Below are 18550 nucleotides of genomic sequence, written 5' to 3'. Positions count from 1 at the left end.
GCAAAGAGAATGAAAGAAAGAACATCTGATGATCTACAAAAATCATTAATATAAACTATAAACAAAATCGGGCCTAAAAGACTACCCTGTGGAACTCCACAATTATTTCTTTTCATTTGAGAATTGCATCCGTTTAAAAAGACATATTGCTTCCTATTCAAGAGGTAGCTCCTGAACCACTCCAAGGCCTTCCCACGCACTCCATAATGATGTAATTTGTTTAGTAAAATATCATGATTAATGTGTCGAAGGCCTTGGAGAAGTCCAGGAACAAACCAATTAAATGAGAAGATTTATCGATTGAATGTGCCGCTTTTTCAATGAAACTCAATAATGCATGTGTAGTGCTATGCTTTTCCCTAAATCCAAATTGGGAATTTGAAAGTATATTATTTGATTTGAGAAAATTAATAGTTCTTTTATAAATAATCTTTTCTAGTATTTTCGACAATGTAGATAACAAAGAAATTGGGCGGTAATTATTAACATCTAATTTGTCACCCTTTTTAAACAAAGGAATGACTTTTGCTATTTTCATGCTCTCGGGAACAATGCCGTTAAGAAGTGACAGATTGAATATATGAGTTAGGGGATCCGCAATTGACGATATTACCCCCTTAAGAAGAAAATTATTGATGTCATCATGTCCTGTACTTTTTTAGAACTGAAATCAGAAACAATATTAATTATCTCCTGATTATAAGTTGGAGCGAGAAACATTGAACTAGAATTTGGTGGGCCTAAAAATTCAGAAAAGTGTTTTGCTGCGGGAGGAATATTACTTGCAAGATTTTCCCCAATTGAAGAAAAGTGATTATTCAGGATATTACAAATTTGGAGAGAATCTTCAAAAATGACATCGCCAGATCTAATTTTTGTAATATTGGATTTATTATTTGATATATTCATTGCTTGTTTTAAAATTTTCCATGTATTTTGCATATCACGCTTGTAAAGTTGTAACTGATTAGTAAAATATCTTTTCTTTTCTAAACGTATAATCTTTGTCAGTGTATTTTTATAACAAGTATATTTAAGTTTGGATTGCTCAGACCGTTTCATTTTGTATCTATAATATAAGTTATTTTTTCTATTTATCGAACGCAAGAGCGATTTAGAAATCCATGGAAGCTTCGGTGATGTTTTGTAGTTAGATGGCTTATCTCTAAGTTTCGGAATATAATTGTCAAAGTGTAGATTAAAAATATTCATAAAATTTTCAAAGGACAAGTTAACGTCATTACTATCAAAAACACAAGACCAATCAGCATCGTCAAAACTAGCACCCAGACGAGCTATATTTTCGTGTGTTATTCTTCGTTTTAGTGGACGGCTATTGTTATTGAATCTGTCTTTTAAAGAGAAATTAGTCGAAACAGGGAAGTGATCTGTGATATCAGAGAGTAATATGAAGGAATCGGGTGGGGGAAGAACATTACAGAAAATATTATCAATAAGAGAAGCGGATTCATTGACTATGCGTGTTGGTTTAGATATTAAAGGTAAGTAAGAAGCGGATAGAAATATTTCCAAAAAATCTTGTGTAACATTATTTTGTTTTAATAAATCAATATTAAAATCGCCCATTATAAAGCAATTTTTACTATAAAAAATTGGATTTTTAACCAAGTCAGAGAGATGATCTAAAAATGATTTGATGTTCGAACTCGGAGGCCTGTATATAACACCTATGATAATGTTTTTGCTGTTGGGGATAGTAATTTCAATAAAAAGAGATTCAATTGTATCAGTCATGCTGTTAAGCTCGTCTCGAACTACATAATCATATGATTGTGAAACATATAACGCAACGCCCCCACCCACCCTATTTTGTCTGTTGTTAACTAAAAGATCATATCCATCGAGAGCTAATGGAAGGCTTGTATCATGAGAAAGCCATGTTTCGGTTAAACCTACTACTGAGAATGTTTGCATGGTGGGATTATTTAAAAGTAACCGTAATTCATCAAAGTGTTTGTTAATGCTCCTAATATTAAGGTGTATAAGAGAAAAAGATGAGTTATCATAATCCTTAACAACATTATTAAATTGGTTATGGGTGATGTATTCAGAATATGGACTTTGAAATTGGTTATCAGTGTCAAAATCATAATTCAACTCTTGTGACGAAGAATTAAATTTGTCTGTAACATGGTTTTCAAAGGAAGTAATATGAGGATTTATGTCTGATTCACTTTCTACTAAGGATGGCCTAAACAAGTCAAGAAAGTCATCATCGTTAACTGAATTGAATGGTGTATCTACCGAATTTGCCATATTAAAGAAAAATCAGAAAACACAATTTTTTAGTTGACATTAGAATGTCTATAACAGGAAGAGTGAAATCTGAAATACAAGTCCCGGTCAGGAACAGATATACAATAGTCACGTGCATGAATGAGAAGAGGTACTGAAGCAGAAACGAAAAGAAAGGGAACTTACAACATACAAAGCACGATACAGAAAGGCGGTTCAGGGAACCTTTGAGCATGATGAGAGAAGAGGCAAAGGAAGTCCGCTTATTGTGTATTGAAGGGTGAACAAGCCGCAGTTTTGAGCATGTGTATTGTCCGTTGCTTGAGCCCACGAAGGCACCTGTAGAGGGCAGTAGAGAGCAAAATAATGGTAAATGAAAATGACGTATCATGTAAGGGAGGTTCAAGCGAGAACCCGATTTCACAAAAACGAAAATGTATACTTTTTTGAAATTACACCCTATTATAAGTATGGAGCAGAAATTAATTAATATAAATCATACGCATTCAATAGCAAAGTGTTAAATCATATCCTAAGAAAATTGAAAAAAATAAGAACTCTGACTATTGATAACAAGTAGTTAAGGTCAGATGCAAATGGATAAAGTGGGAAAAAGTTTTGCATTTAAATAATCAAAATGTATCTCCTTGAAATTAAAGTAACATTTGTGTATATTTTGGTTCTAGCATTACTAAAACAGAGTATGGAATCATGTGTGAAAAGGCTTACCCACACTGATAAGATGCTGTTTTGATGGGTACTGTAAACATAATCGGGTGTGAGCGGAGGTCGTAATACTTCCAACTGGATGAGCGATTTGAATAATCGTTGAAGACTTCATTGAGAAGGAATTAGCAGATTTGATAGAACAATAAACTATAGGTCACGACCCAACAGGGTCGGCTAGTTCTCAATATCTAAATTATTTGGAAAACGAGAACCAAACGACCATGATGGGTCATGACCCAGAGTGAATGTATGAAGTACTGTGCGTAATAGGTTGCAGTGATGCGAGGGATCGTATGGAGGCTACCCTCTATTATTAGGAGGATTAAAGTCTTCTGCGCATTGGGCTCGAAATCAATTCCTCATGATAGGAGCGTTTAGAAAGAATAGTTTCAAAAGGAGGGATCATAAAATAACCAGTGAATGTGAAATGTAATGGTGTAAATCTCTTGGACCCGTCCCTAATATGTTGTAAAAAAATAATCCTGAACGAATTCCAGATTGGTATGAGCCTGAGGGCAAAATATGTGGGAAGGAAAGAAGAGTTAATACAAATAATGTGAATACAGCAATGATACTAACTGCCTGAAGACCCTGGTTCACAATGGTCATGGTGTGCACGCACTGATCTATTTAGCGTTAATTGAAATATTTGGGAGGGAGAGAGTCCCTCCTTTATCATGTAGACAAATGACTTATCTAACCAAATGGTGCCAGTTTGAGGCGTGAATCGAAGCAAATTCTTCAAAGGAATATCGGGACAGTGTATTTGCATAAACAGAAAGGAAAAGATCGAGATTTTAGGTTAATCACGAGAAAATATTTGTATCGTAACTAATTACCGGTAATAATCCATTCTTTCAAAATTCGTAGGTATTAAAATGTGTAGTCCAAAACAAAATACACCTCAACAGAAAAGCTGTAAAACCTACACAGGTATGGATGCTAAAATGTTATGTTGTGAAATACATCTATGCATACAGTGTACATTAGCATTATCAACACATTATTGAACCAGTTTAACTTGAAGCATTACAGCATGATCATACAATCTGATATGTACATGAATGTTTAATGGTCAATGTTTGTACACATGTAGGTCCATACTCTTGAGATTGGGAATAATGAGCCTCTATCATCAGCCTCTTCACATCACCTAGTAGAAGCTGTATGCTCCCTACCTAACCTGACTAACCTGATAGTAGATGGAGTTTGTGACCAGGATGAGTTCTGTTTTAATCTGAATGAGAAGGCTTCAACCTTGAAGGTATGCTTGCTTCTACTTTATACATATAACATGTTTGAAAATATGGAATAAAGCAGTGTTTTTTTTATTTTATAGTGTTTAAATATGTTAGAGAACATAATTTTTTATGCTGGTTGATAGATTGTTTGAGAGGGTTTAAGATTTTTTTTAAATATAATTTGGTTCTAATGCACAGGTATGCTGCAATTGAGAAATTGTCATTATCTTCGGGTGTTTGGTTATGATGTCGAAACATGGAATCCTTTCTAACTTTATCTATATATGTGATTCTTCCTATTCATCTCTTATGATAATACACATTTAAGATATCAAGAGAAAAGAAAAAGAAAAAGATGAGAGAGAAAGTAGATCATTGAATATCAGAGGTGCATGTGGTATGTGTATGAGAGTGATATTGACCATGATATATACAATGTATACAGTACAGTGAGAGCTACATTGAGTGTATACATGGAACATAATAATAGGATGAAATGAACAATGACCCGGTGGTTTAGATTGAGATGGTATGCAGGGTAAAAGTTACTGAAAATATACAAATATGAAGTAGCAAATATATCACAGAGTATCTGGGATTATTAAGGTCTTCACATGTATGATCTTTAATTGATATCATTATCATGATATCTCAGAAATTGTTGAAAGTGTTGCTGTAATGTAGAATAAGGGTACAGAGATTACCGGTAATAATCTCTTCTGTCAAATTTCATTGGTATTAAAATGTGTAGTCCTTAAAGGACAAGTCAACCCGAACAAAAACTTGATTTGAATAAAAAGAGAAAAAATCTACAAGCATAACACTGAAAATTTCATCATATCCGGATGTAAATTAAGAAAGTTATGGCATTTTAAAGTTTCGCTTATTTTTAACAAAATAGTTTTATGAACGAGCCAGTTACATCAAAATGAGAGAGTTGATGACATCACTCACTCACTATTTCTCTTGTATTTTATTATATGAAATATGAAATATTTTTATTTTCTCGTCATTGTCATGTGAAATGAAGTTTCATTCCTCCCTGAACACATGGAATTCCATTATTTTAACATTTTGTGCTTCAGGCAAGGAGGTCATAATCGTCAAATTCGTAAAAATTGAAATATTGTATAATTCAAACAATAAAAAACAAAAGAAATAGTGAGTGAGTGATATCATCGACTCTCTCATTTGGATGTAACTGGCTCGTTCATATAACTATTTTGTTGAAAATAAGCGAAACTTTAAAATGCCATAACTTTCTTATTTCACATCCGATTTTGATGAAATTTTCAGCATTATGCTTGTCTGATTTTTCTCTATTGATTCAAATCAACATTTTTCTGGGGTGGATTTGACCTTTAAACAAAATACACCTCAACAGAAAAGCTGTAAAACCTACACAGGTATGGATGCTAAAATGTTATGTTGTGAAATACATCTATGCATACAGTGTACATTAGCATTATCAACACATTATTGAACCAGTTTAACTTGAAGCATTACAGCATGATCATATCATCTGATGTATGTGTATGTTTAATGATCAATGTTTGTACACATGTAGGTCCATACTCTTGACATTTGGAATAATGAGCCTCTATCATCAGCCTCGTCACATCACCTAGCAGAAGGTTTATGCTCCCTACCTAACCTGACTAACCTGACACTGAGTGGATTTTGTGACCAGGAGGAGTTCTGTTCTCATCTGAATGAGAAGGCTTCAACCTTGAAGGTATGCTTGCTTCTACTTTATACTCATAACATGTTTGAAAACATGAAATAATGAAAACTTGCCTCTATCTAATTTTATTGCGTTAAATACATTAAAGAACAGATGTTTTTTTAATACTACATGTATTAAGGGGTGTGCATTAATAAAGGAGACTAGATGAGTAAATATGTTGGAAATTTAATGCACAGGTATGCTGTAATTGAAAAATATTATCATCAAGTGTTTGGTTATGATTGATGCAGAAGTAAGAAATTGTTAACAACTTTGTCCATCTGTGAGTTTTAAAAGACATCTCATAAAATTGGTATACATGGAAGATATAAAGAGAAATATCAGCTTTTAAAAGTTAGGAGAGAAATTAGATCATTGAATATCAGAGGTGCATGTGGTATGTGTATGAGAGTGATATTGACCATGATACATACAGTACAGTGAGAGCTACATTGAGTGTATACATGAAACATAACAATAGGATGACATGAACAATGACCAGGTGGTTTAGATTGAGATGGTATGCAGGGTAAAAGGTTACTGAAAATAGAATACAAATATGGAGTAACAAACATATCATAGAGTATCTGAGATTATTATGGTCTTTACATGTATGATCTTAAATTGATCATTTTCGTGATATCTCAGAAATTGTTGAAAGTGATGCTGTAATGTAGAATAAGGGTACAGAGATTACCGTACCTGTAATAATTCATTCTTTCAAGATTAATAGATCTGTGTAGTCCTTTAACAAAATACACCTCAACAGAAAAGCTGTGAAGCCTAACAGGTATGGATGCTAAAATGTTATGTTGTGACACAAACGTTAGCCTTATCAACACATTTTTTAACCCGTTTTACTTGAAGCATTGCAGCATGATCATACCATCTGATATTTTTTTTGTCGTTTTATTGTCTCAACTGCATAGCAGAGTGAGACTATAGGTGCCGCTTTTCCGACGGCGACGGGGCGGCGTCAACATCAAATCTTAACCTGAGGTTAAGTTTTTTAAATGACATCATAACTTAGAAAGTATATGGACCTAGTTCATGAAACTTGGCCATAATGTTAATCAAGTATTACTGAACATCCAGTAGAGTTTCATGTCACATGACCAAGGTCAAAGGTCATTTAGGGTCAATGAACTTTGGCCGAATTGGGGATATCTGTTGAATTCCCATCATAACTTTGAAAGTTTATGGATCTGATTCATGAAACATGGACATAATAGTAATCAAGCATCACTGAACATTTTGTGCAAGTTTCAGGTCTCATGATTAAGGTCAAAGGTCATTTAGGGTCAATGAACTTTGGCTGAATTGGGTATCTGTTGAATTGCCATCATAACTTTGAAAGTTTATTGGTCTAATCCCACTTTAGACAATTATCAAGTACAACACCAAGATATTTAAATTCATTTACAAACTCAATCACACTTTCTCTATAGTCAGAGAAACAGTTTTATTTCTATGCGATTTCTAGTTCCAAATAGCATAAGCTTGCACTTTTTGATATTCAATGTTAAGTCATCCTCCTTTTCAATGTGATCAATTTCTTTTTGAACTCATGTTTAAGTGTTTTTTCAACAGTTGCAATTTCCTTGCCTTGGCAAAATATTGCTGCATCATCAGCGTACAAACAAATTTTAGTATTTTCACAGTAGGGCAAATTACAAAGGTTATTGATAAAAATTGTAAACAAGAGGGGCCCTAATATTGATCCCTGTGGGATTCCAGAATTAACAGATCTAAACCAGACTGAGCACCATTAACTAGAACACATTGTACTCGATCAGCTAGATAGCCTTCAAAGCATTCAAATTCTCTATCCTTTATACCATATTTGCTTAATTTATACAGCAAAATTTTATGATTTACTGAGTCAAATGCGCGTTTTAAGTCCAGAATAAAGCACCAGAGATAAGTCCTTTATTGATTCCCCTCAGTAAGAAGTCAGTTACTTCAACTAGAGCTGTTCCTGTCGAGTGAGCGGGCGGAAGCCCTATTTCCTATCACTTAGAAGGCCATTATCATTGAGATAATCATACAATTGCGAGTGTACCGCTTTTTTCTAAGATTTTACAGTATGTGAAAGAACCGAAATCGGCCGATAATTGGAAGGATTTTCTTGTCACCGTCCTTAAAAATGTGCGTTACTCGTGCACTCTTCCACTCAGCAGGACAATACCACTTGAGATTGAACAATGAAACAAATGGGTAATAGGCTTTGCTATGAATGGTGAAGCAAGCTTCAAAAGATGTGGATGTAAATTATCAATGCCACTAGATTTAAAAACAGATAATTTTGAGAGTTCTTTGAAGACAAAATCCTCTGTGATTTGAACGTATGCAAAGTTTTATCAGTCAATTCATGTAATTCCTCCGAGTTGGGTTCAACGTTTAATCGACCCGGAGTTTGAGTGAAATAATCGTTGAATATAGATGCAACACGCTCAGATTCAGCAATCACCTGTCCATCTGGATCAACTCGATAACGTCTCCCGAACTTTTCTTAAACAAAACTTTCTTCAATGTTTTCCACATTTTGCGAGGGTCACCAACGTTCTCATTAAATTCAGAAAAATAGTATTCTCTTTTTAACTTTTTATTAAATTATTTACAGAGTTTCTTTTCTTTTTGTATGTATTCCAATCACAATCCTTACCGGATTGATCGAATTTTGCCTTAAAGGAATCTCGTTCCCTTGCTAATTTCAAATAATCGTCAGATATCCAAGAGACCCGTTGATTTTTCTACGAACACTTACAAAAGGTGCATGCGTATTGCATATCTCATTAAAACACGTTTTGAAATATTGCCATGAATATTCAACATCTGAAATGCTATAAAAAAGGACCAAATTAGTTTTTTCCCCATCACTTAAAAACCTGGTTCGGTCGAAATTGCGGAAAGATCAAAACTTACTAACCGCTGGCTTATTCCTATTACAATCTTTCTTCAAATTGACATATACCAAGGAGTGATCATTAATCCCCACAGGGATTACATCTGAATTGAACCTACTTTCAATGGACGGTTCGAAAATAAGATCAATACTGGATCGAGTGGTTAGGTGTTACTCTCGTGGTTCATTAATAAGCTGATGGAAGTTGAAATAATCACACATATTCTTAATCTTTGCAGAAAAGACGTTTTTTACCAGCATATTACAATTTAAGTCACCTAGAACAATTATTTTGGATGTAAAATCATGAGCCCTTTTAATATTATTTTCCAACTTTTCAAAGAAATCCATAGTACTGTTAGGAGGTCTATATACAATACATACAAGCCATGGTTGCGATTGCTTCATCTTTTTCATTCATTCATTCATTCATTTCGGTTTATTGTACACAATACTTCCTTGTTAAAACAGTTGGAGACTGATACAAACAAAGATTACAAAATATATCCCTCAATATTCACCTGCTGGTCATCGATTGTTTCATCTAACCAGGTCTCAGACATTGTAAATACTTCAACCATATTTTGCGATAAAAAAATGACAGATATGGTCTGCTTTGTTTCGGAGACTTCGTACATTTAAATGAGATAGTACAAACCCTTTACCAATACTAATATTTTTACTTATCAATCCTTTTCCAGAAAATGTGCTTATTGTGTCTCTGGTCACAGTACTATCAGAATCGTCAACCATAGATTCTAGATAGAAGGGTAATTCATTAAAAGTACATTTGTTACAAACCCAACCCAATGAAGAATGAAAAAAATCATGATCAACCGATGAACACGAGAGGTGAATCCAATGTGAGCAGCTCACACAAAGAATAGCATTTTGGTTATTCTTGACAGATTTCGAACATTTGAGGCAAGGATATTTTGGGGACATAAGTTCTAGTCAGTGGATTTTTAGTCGGATGGGAGAACGTACGGGACACAAGTTATAATAACTGTTCAATATCACGTTCAGATGAGATCCCCACCTTTTTGTCATCCCTCTTGAGAACAGTCATTTGTCCAGATTTTCTTCACCTTTTCACACTTGCGAGCTTTGTTGAAAAGTATTTGCCTTTTCTTAGTTAGATGCTCGTTGATGAAGATCTTGCTCCCTCTCAGTTTTGTGTGAGACCTGTAGAAATCATCTCTCACTTTGTATCGCGCAAATTTCACTATCAAAATTTTCGGATAATGCGTTGCATCATCAGGGTTCCTTGGGTAAAGACGGTGGGATCTGTCGATAACCTCGACGACCATGTTGATTTGCAGCTTCTCTTTCGTAAGTTTCACAATCATTTCGTTGTATCTTCGTTGCTGATTCTTTTAATCCTTGAATGAAAAGACAGTTCCGTCGACTATAACTTTCCAGCTCTTCGATTTCTGCTGCCGAAATTGCTACTTTTCTCTGTAGATCATTGTTGTATACGTAGACCGCAGTTTGGGCTTAGTCTACGATAAATAATATTTTACAGCAAGAATAGAAAAGGTATCATAAATCCTACGTTGCACTGACGTGACTGAATGAATAGTCGGCAACCATGTTTGATGTTACAAAGAGAATCTGTGTGAGCAGAGAGCATAAACTGATATTAAAAGCAGTAAGTTCTCAGAAAACTGAGTCTCACCTGGATATTGGGTAGAAAAGGCTTCGACAAGTCCACTGGCTGACACTGGGCGTTGTGCGTGCGCCTGTAATCCAAGCTGTGGGGAAGTTACAAATTGATGCAGAGGTTCGAGCCCTGGTCACGTCTTTCGGATGGTGACGTTAAAGGTCGGTCCCAGACGTAGATAATCATATCTGATTGATACACGTCTGACAAAACTCAAATACACACACACTGGCTGACAGAGCTGTTGAGTCCCGACTTGATCTAGGCTTTATGCGGGAAAGGATAGGAGGCACGCCGACGGACCGGGGTGCGCGAAGTGGAAGCTCCGTAGCGAAGTCTGAGATGAATCTGGAGGGCTCAGCTCCGCAGTCAATCCAGAGTGAGAGCGTTGCGGCCAACCGACCGCATAGTGGCTCAGCTCCGCGGATGGACGTACGCGGAAGACGAAGTATGTACGGCGAGTACGTACGTGTATGTGAAAGTCAATGTCCATATGGCCATAACACAGCCGAGAACGTTGTTGTTGTTGTTATTTTGAATAGGCAAACTAGTCAGTTTTGACTATTGTTGCCTTATAAATATGCTTTTCTTTTTTTTCAAAATATGATAATTTCTTTGTTCAAATTATGTCAGTTTGAAAAATAAAAGAAAGAAAGGAAAGAAAAGTTCACAGGAAATTGTGCAAGACCACCTCTCCTGCCCTGTATAGTACGTTATCCTGACAAGCCCGCTCGAGGTGCATTTCGAGGGCGTCCTCAGGAGTACAATAAAATTGTATTCCCTATGTCTCTCAAACGGAGTTTTGACATCGTAGGACGTGCAACTAGTAGGACGTGCAACTCACTATCTCCGAAAATATCAGAAAAATTCTATAAATTACCAATATCGCGCTGTTAGACTGAATTGTGCATTTGGAACATCCTTCCTATGGTCAAGTGACAGGTAAGCGAGCATTTGTGGCTTTTTTTAGCACTTCACACTTACTTTATGTCGTAGGTCGCACCTATATACGTACCGTACTAACATTCAAATTTCCCGCCCTTTTACCAAAGGCCAATCATGGCGACTGGGCCGGCGGCATCCGAGCCGGACCATACAATAACGAGTACGGATGAAGAAATCTGGATGATACAAAGACCGTCGAAAAAAAAACACTTCTTACCAACCAGAAAAAAGAAAAAGAGAAAAGAGTGATGATATTACAATTGAAAATATCAATCAAAACGCATCATCAGGCTCTGACTCGAATACATCATATCGTACTCCAGGTTTTACTTCTACCAAAAGATTGTCTGATTTCAAGCTATTTATAGCACCTATAGATAGACAGAAGAAATTGAATTTAAGGAATATTGATCCCTTAAAAGTAAAATAAAAGAAAAAAAAGCGATCAGAGATGTGACTTCACAACCAGTAGAGTTTATTAAACCCATTAGCACTGGGTTGCTGGTAAAATGTATCAACCTAAAGCAGATGAAATCCATCTCACAGATTCAAAACATAGGCAATATACCAGTAAAGGTCAGGGAAAGTAGGTCGGGAACTGAAGGAGTGATATATGGTGTCCCAACTAAAACATCAGAAGAGGATATTCTTGAAGAATTGAGAGACCAGAAAAAGAATAGTAAAGAAAGACCAAAGAAACAAAATTGACAAAGAAAGAGAAGGTGCTGATAATAATCAGCCTATTTTTATTCCTATGAGGAGTGTGATTCTTACTTTCAGTCTGGCAGATCTCCCTCATAATGTCAATCTAGGCTACCAGATGTTTACAGTAAAACCATATATCCCTCCTGTATCCAGATGTTTTAAGTGTCAAAGGTATGGTCACACTGCTGACATATGCAGATCTCAGATTAGGTGTGTTAGATGTGGAGATCATCATAATTTTGATCAATGCCAGAAGAAATTGACACCAATATGTGTCAATTGTGGAGGTGATCACTCCGCTGCATTCAAAGGATGCCAGCAGCCAAAAAAGCAAAAGAAGTTCAAGAAATAAAGATAATAAGAAAGCTAACATATTATGCTGAAGCATCCCAGGTCTGGAAAACACAAAGTGAACAAAAAGTCACACAGACAGTCACTGATGATGCTAAGGAATTTTCCCAATCAGTACCTAAGGTAAGAGTAAAAACCTATGTAACAGATAACCAGAGTAAAGTTACAAATCCACAGGTAGCAACGGTTCCAAGCGAACTACCTATGGAGACTAACTTTCCTGTCAACACCCAACAAAGGGATACACCACTGTCTGAATTTAAAGATCAGGCTACCAGGTCAGCCGGTACATCGGCAAAGAATACCACACCTAATTTCATAAGTCTAGCCAGTGATGAGCAAATTGTTGTTTTTATATGTCAATTAATTATGTCATTAACTGAAGGGAGAGAAGAAGAAGAAATAAATGCTTTAATTTTAACTGCTGCAAGAAGATTGCGGCAACAAAAAAAGGAAATCATAACTCAACAACGCAGGAACTAACGCTTTCTTCATGTTCTTTGCCCTACTTTCCATCCTTCAATGGAATTCTCAGGGCTTATTAGGGCACGGACAAGAGCTACTTAATCATTTAAAAACAAATAAAGAATATGATTTAATTTGTGTTCAAGAAACGTGGTTTTATGATAATAGTTCACTTTGTATTCCAAATTATACATGCCTTCCAAGAAATAGGGAAGGTCAGCGAAGAGGGGGTTGTGCAATATATATCCACGATAGGATTAAGTACGAAGATCCAATCAATGATCCAAGTCTAGAATTACAACAAGTTAACATATATGTCACCAATAAAATAATATCTATTATCAACTTTATAATCCATGCAAAAGATTAAACGAATCAATTCTAAACACATTGTTGAAGAATGTTAATGAAACAGATAACCTAATAATCTTAGGTGATTTCAACGCCCATAGTACCCTCTGGGGCAGTGACAAAACCGACAGAAATGGACAAGCCATTGAGCAATTTATATATGAGAATAACTTCATAGTATTGAATGATAAAACAGGAACTAGACTTGATCCTTGTACTGGAAAACTTTCGTGCTTAGATCTGAGTATTTCCTCCCCATCACTGGCCGGTAAGGCGATATGGAAGGTTATGGAAGATTCTTTTGGGAGTGATCATTTTCCAATTATTATTCAAATAACACTTGGAAAGAAAGGAAAAAATCATGTAAATCTAAGTAATCAGGCCAAAGATAACATGTCTCATGAACATATCTCTTTTTAAGAATGTTAACTGGCCCATATTTGCATACAAATGTGAAAATGTTATAAAAAAATGAAATAATGAATTCTGAAGATGATATTCAGAACATTTTTCATACATTTATGGAACGCTTGAAAGAATGTATTCATGAAGCAATTCCAAAAAAAAGAAAGACAGGAAAAAATCCTGTCCCATGGTGGAACAAGGAATGTACTGAAAAGATTAAAGAAAGAAATAGAATAAGAAACCATCTAGCAAGAAAAATTACACTTGATAGAATTAACGAATACAAAAAAAAGAAGGCAGAAGCCAAACGAGTTCTCCGGAAAGCGGAAAGAGAATATTGGCAAGCTTTTTGCAGAAGACTAGACAGATTCATGCCAGAGACAAAGATATGGTCATGTATAAAACGTTTAAATGGCGTACCTGTCAAAAAATCACAAAATATGCCTATTTTGATTGAGAAAAGTAAAGCCATTACGTCCTTACCAGAGAGAGTAGAGATTTTTGGAACTTTTTTCCAATCCTTAGGACACAAAAAACAAGATATCAATAAAACATTAACAAAGGAAGTACAAAACTCTTTCTACCAAAATGAACATGTCATTAATGAACCTTTCTCGATGAATGAATTTGAGAAAGCAGTTAAATCTACTAAATTTGCTGCTCCAGGAAAAGATAATATTCCATACATTGTATACGAAAATATGCCAAAAAACACAAAAGAAATTATGTTGAACATTATTAATAGAATATGGGAATCTGGGGATATCCCGAGTTCTCTAAAACACTCAATTTCAGTGCCAATCTTGAAATCTGGTAAGGACTCAAAAAACGTTATCTCTTACAGACCAATATCACTTACATCTTGTTTTGTCAAAGTTATAGAGCGTATGATAAAAAATAGATTGCAGTGGTACATAGATAAAAATAACTTATTGCCTAATTTCATCAGCGGTTTTAGAAAAGGTCGTAGTACAACTGACAATATTGTTTTATTAGAAAATGACATTCAAAAATCTATCAATTGCAGTGAGCACACTCTTGCAGTATTTTTGGATGTCGAAAAGGCTTATGACAGTCTTTGGATTGATGGATTACTGTACAAACTAGCTCAATGTGGTATAGGAGGAAATATGTCATGATGAGAGATATTCCAATTGATCCTGAAGTGACAATATCCATATATGCTGATGATTGTGCAATATGGTTTTCTGGAAAAAATGTAGAGAATATTAGATTAAGGATACAAACTTATCTAGATATATTATGTACCTGGTTTAAAGACTGGGGATTCAATTTTTCTATTGAGAAGACTGTTCCGGTATTTTTCACTAAGCTTACAAACGTTACACCTCCAACAGTCAAGTTTGAAGGGAGTATACTCACTTATAAAAATAATCACCGTTTCCTAGGAATGATATTTGATAGCAAATTGTCTTGGCTTCCCCATATAGAGAACGTAGTTTCAAGAAGTAAAAGGAAACTAAATATATTGCGAAGTTTAACAGGAACTAAATCTTTGATTTAGATTTTGACTATATTTTCATGTATGATATGATGATTTGTGTTATTCTTTATGTTTTCATCAGGTCATTGATGAAAAACAGTTTTATACTGATCTTTTGTACCTGATTAAATATGTTCTAATAAATAAATAAATAAATAAATAAATGGGGAAATTCATCTAAGTCCTTACTCATGGTTTACAGGGCAATTATTAGATCAATTTTTTATTATGGTTGTCAAGCTTATGATAGTGCTCCAGTAACTACAAAAGAGTTGTTAGACTCGGTGCAATATCAAGCACTCAGAATATGTGCTGGCGGGCTGCCGTTGTCATCGCTAGTTTCACTGCAGGTGGAAATGGGAGAACCTCCTTTAGATTTAAGAAGGCAAATGTTATCAAGCAAGTACAGACAAAATATAAAAAGACATAGTAATCACCCATTAATAACACGTATCAAACCATGTTGGCAGTTCGATTATCTTAAAGGTAAGAACGTTAGTAAACCGTTTGGTTATAGGCTTCAATCCAAGATAGGAAAAGAAATTAGTATTGAAAATATTATTTCTCCAGCCTTTCCCCCTTGGTTATTTTGTCCACCAGTTATATCTACTGAATTAAGTTCACAAATTAAGAAATCGGACCATCCAATACAATTGCAACAACTGAGTTTGGAACTGATACATACAAAATGGTTACACCAATTCCATATATACACTGATGGATCCAAAGCTCCTGAAAAGGGAATTAGTTCAGCCGCTTTCTACGTACCTTATTTTGCTTTTTACCAAGGCAAAAGGTTATCTAATTTCACCTCCTCCTACAGGGCGGAATTGATTGCGATTATTCTTGCACTGGAATGGATAGAATATTTAGATATATATACAGGTGTTGTTATTTTCAGTGATTCATTAAGTGCACTTTTATCTTTACAGAATCGGAAAGACGATCCTACTAATTCTGACTATTCTACAAGACTAAAATATAAAGGTTTAGATATATACCTAGAGTGGATCCCTGGTCATTGTGGAATAAAAGGAAATGAAATAGCAGACTCCTGCGCAAAAAAAAGCTTTATCAAACAAAATAGAAATTCATAATCAAATAACATTATCAAGATTATGCAACTTATTTCAAAAAGTTGTAAGATAGTTTGGCAAGAAAGATGGAATAAAACTAACTCAGCACTGAAAGAGTTGCAACCATCAGTGTTACCCACATATAAATGTAATCTAGGGAGACAGGAAACTGTGCTCCATCGTCTCCGTTTTGGAGTCGCTGGTCTTAACCAAGATCTACATAGATTAGGGATCCATCAAACAGGGTTTTGTGATACATGTCGTGAGGTAGAAACTGTCAGACATTATCTTTTACATTGTCCAAAATATATAATTGAAAGATCAATGCTCCTTGTAGATTTGAATGAATCACAGCCTGGACAAATAATGGAGTATTTAAAAAAAGATGATCCAGGGATACAGAAAGCACTTTTACGTTTCGTTTCAAGAACGAAACGTTTCAGTAAGGAATGATGTACTATTTTTTATATTGTATTGTTTATTAAGAAATATGAAAGGATATGATTGTACAAGTAATGTGAAAAGAAAAAATATATATATATACATAATAATGTATGATATAATATATACAATATGTTCTGCACATATAACTAACAAAGCCTACAAGTGTTTTCGCCTTGTTGATGTTTTTTTTTAAAAAAAAGAAACAAATTATTTTAATGTTTAACCCATCTGTAATCACAGGTACACTAGCGCCCCCTCGTCTATGCATGGGTGACCTAGGCATTTACGTCCGAAAAATCGGCACAATGTACCGTGCTGACCGGTATGATTGCATCTTGAAAGGACAGGGCAAGCGCAACTAGTTGGAACTGAGCTAGCGGTTTGTTTTTGGTGAAGATTTGTTTATATGCCATTTTGATTAGAGTTACGCCATTTACGGCAAACTATACCATAATTATCCCTTTTTCATATTAGAAGGATGCACATGAAAAATATTTCACATATGTATTGGTAATAATTTTTATTATGTGAGAAGTGAGATTTTTTATTAATAGAGTAAATGGCGACAATAGTCAAATATGACTAATCGCCACTCAAACCAATCTAAGAAGAAGAAGAAGTAAGCAGGGGGCGCTCTATCCAATACCTCGTGGAACTTGATTTAAATTCCGCAGGTGCAAATTTATGTCAAATCGATCGGAACCATATCAACATTATCATTTTTTTAAAAGCGAAAACATTTATAGTAGAGTAAATACTGACATTCAAGGGCCATGTGATAAAGTGAAAGTGACAATAAAGGTGCACACATAGATTAATTCGGTGAAAACATCATAAAGAATTACCCCCGAAAAATATGAATAATTATATACACTTTGCTCAGCAAGGTATTATGGTCACGAAAGTAATAATTTGCTAAAGTTTAGTTCTCTTTACTCTTGACTACACCCTGTTAAGATGGTTGCCATCCGGGCAGCCAATTTGAAATCTATGAGTCCTTTTGAAATATCTGATTAGAGCACTTTGTGTCTTAAGTGTGAGATTCTCCACTTTACGTTCCGCATCAGGGATATTGTTAACATTTAATTCAGCAACGAGTCATGGGCCCATGTATTATGTAATGCACCGCGAAATATGAAAGTGCAAGACGAAAAAGTAAGGTGAAAATAAAGTTCTTTCCGTAGCTCGAGACTCCCCAAAACGTGCCCAAGGTTGACCAGGTGGTGATCACTCGAACACACTCTGCCCAAATATCGATCCAAAAAGTCCGATTACTCAACGGATTCAGGATTTCCGACGATTCCAGAGGTACGTCTTAACGATTCGAAGCCATGAAAAGCAACTGCTCTGGTCGGTCCTCTGCCGTAGCTGGCGCTCCTTCCAATGGCACTCTGCTGCTTGCTCACAATATAGCTTATGAGTTGCACAGACGTGCGTACTACATCATCTATTTCTTTTTTTCGAGTTTTTGAATCTTTGAAAGTTTCGCTTGGACGTCGTAGTCCAGTGATTGATACACCCTTTGGGTCACTGTATCCAGGATAGCTTTTGTTACAGTCTTTGTTATTGTATCAATCACTTTCTGATTACCAAGGGCTTTGACAATGCGTTCATGGTTAGAGTTTCATTCAAGTCTTCAAGATGAATAGGCCCTGGAGTGGTCGGCGATTTGGGTGGCCGACCAGCAAAAGGAGAGTTGTCATCCTCTTCGGACATGTGAGTTGCCCTCGGGCCACTGGGCTGCCCAGGACATCATGGTCTTTTTTGGATGATCCTCGCTTCTT

General features: G+C 35.4%; 1 pseudogene; it reads left to right on the top strand.

Annotated features, from left to right (window-relative positions):
* Nucleotides 1–18550, top strand: part of LOC121406190 — a 53689-nt pseudogene that overhangs the window by 22923 nt on the left and 12216 nt on the right.

The sequence above is a fragment of the Lytechinus variegatus genome, chromosome 19 (genome assembly GCF_018143015.1).
Source record: "Lytechinus variegatus isolate NC3 chromosome 19, Lvar_3.0, whole genome shotgun sequence".
Classification (NCBI taxonomy): domain Eukaryota; kingdom Metazoa; phylum Echinodermata; class Echinoidea; order Temnopleuroida; family Toxopneustidae; genus Lytechinus; species Lytechinus variegatus.
The sequence above is the reverse complement of the archived record's forward strand: the minus strand, read 5'-3'. Positions and strand labels throughout refer to the sequence as shown.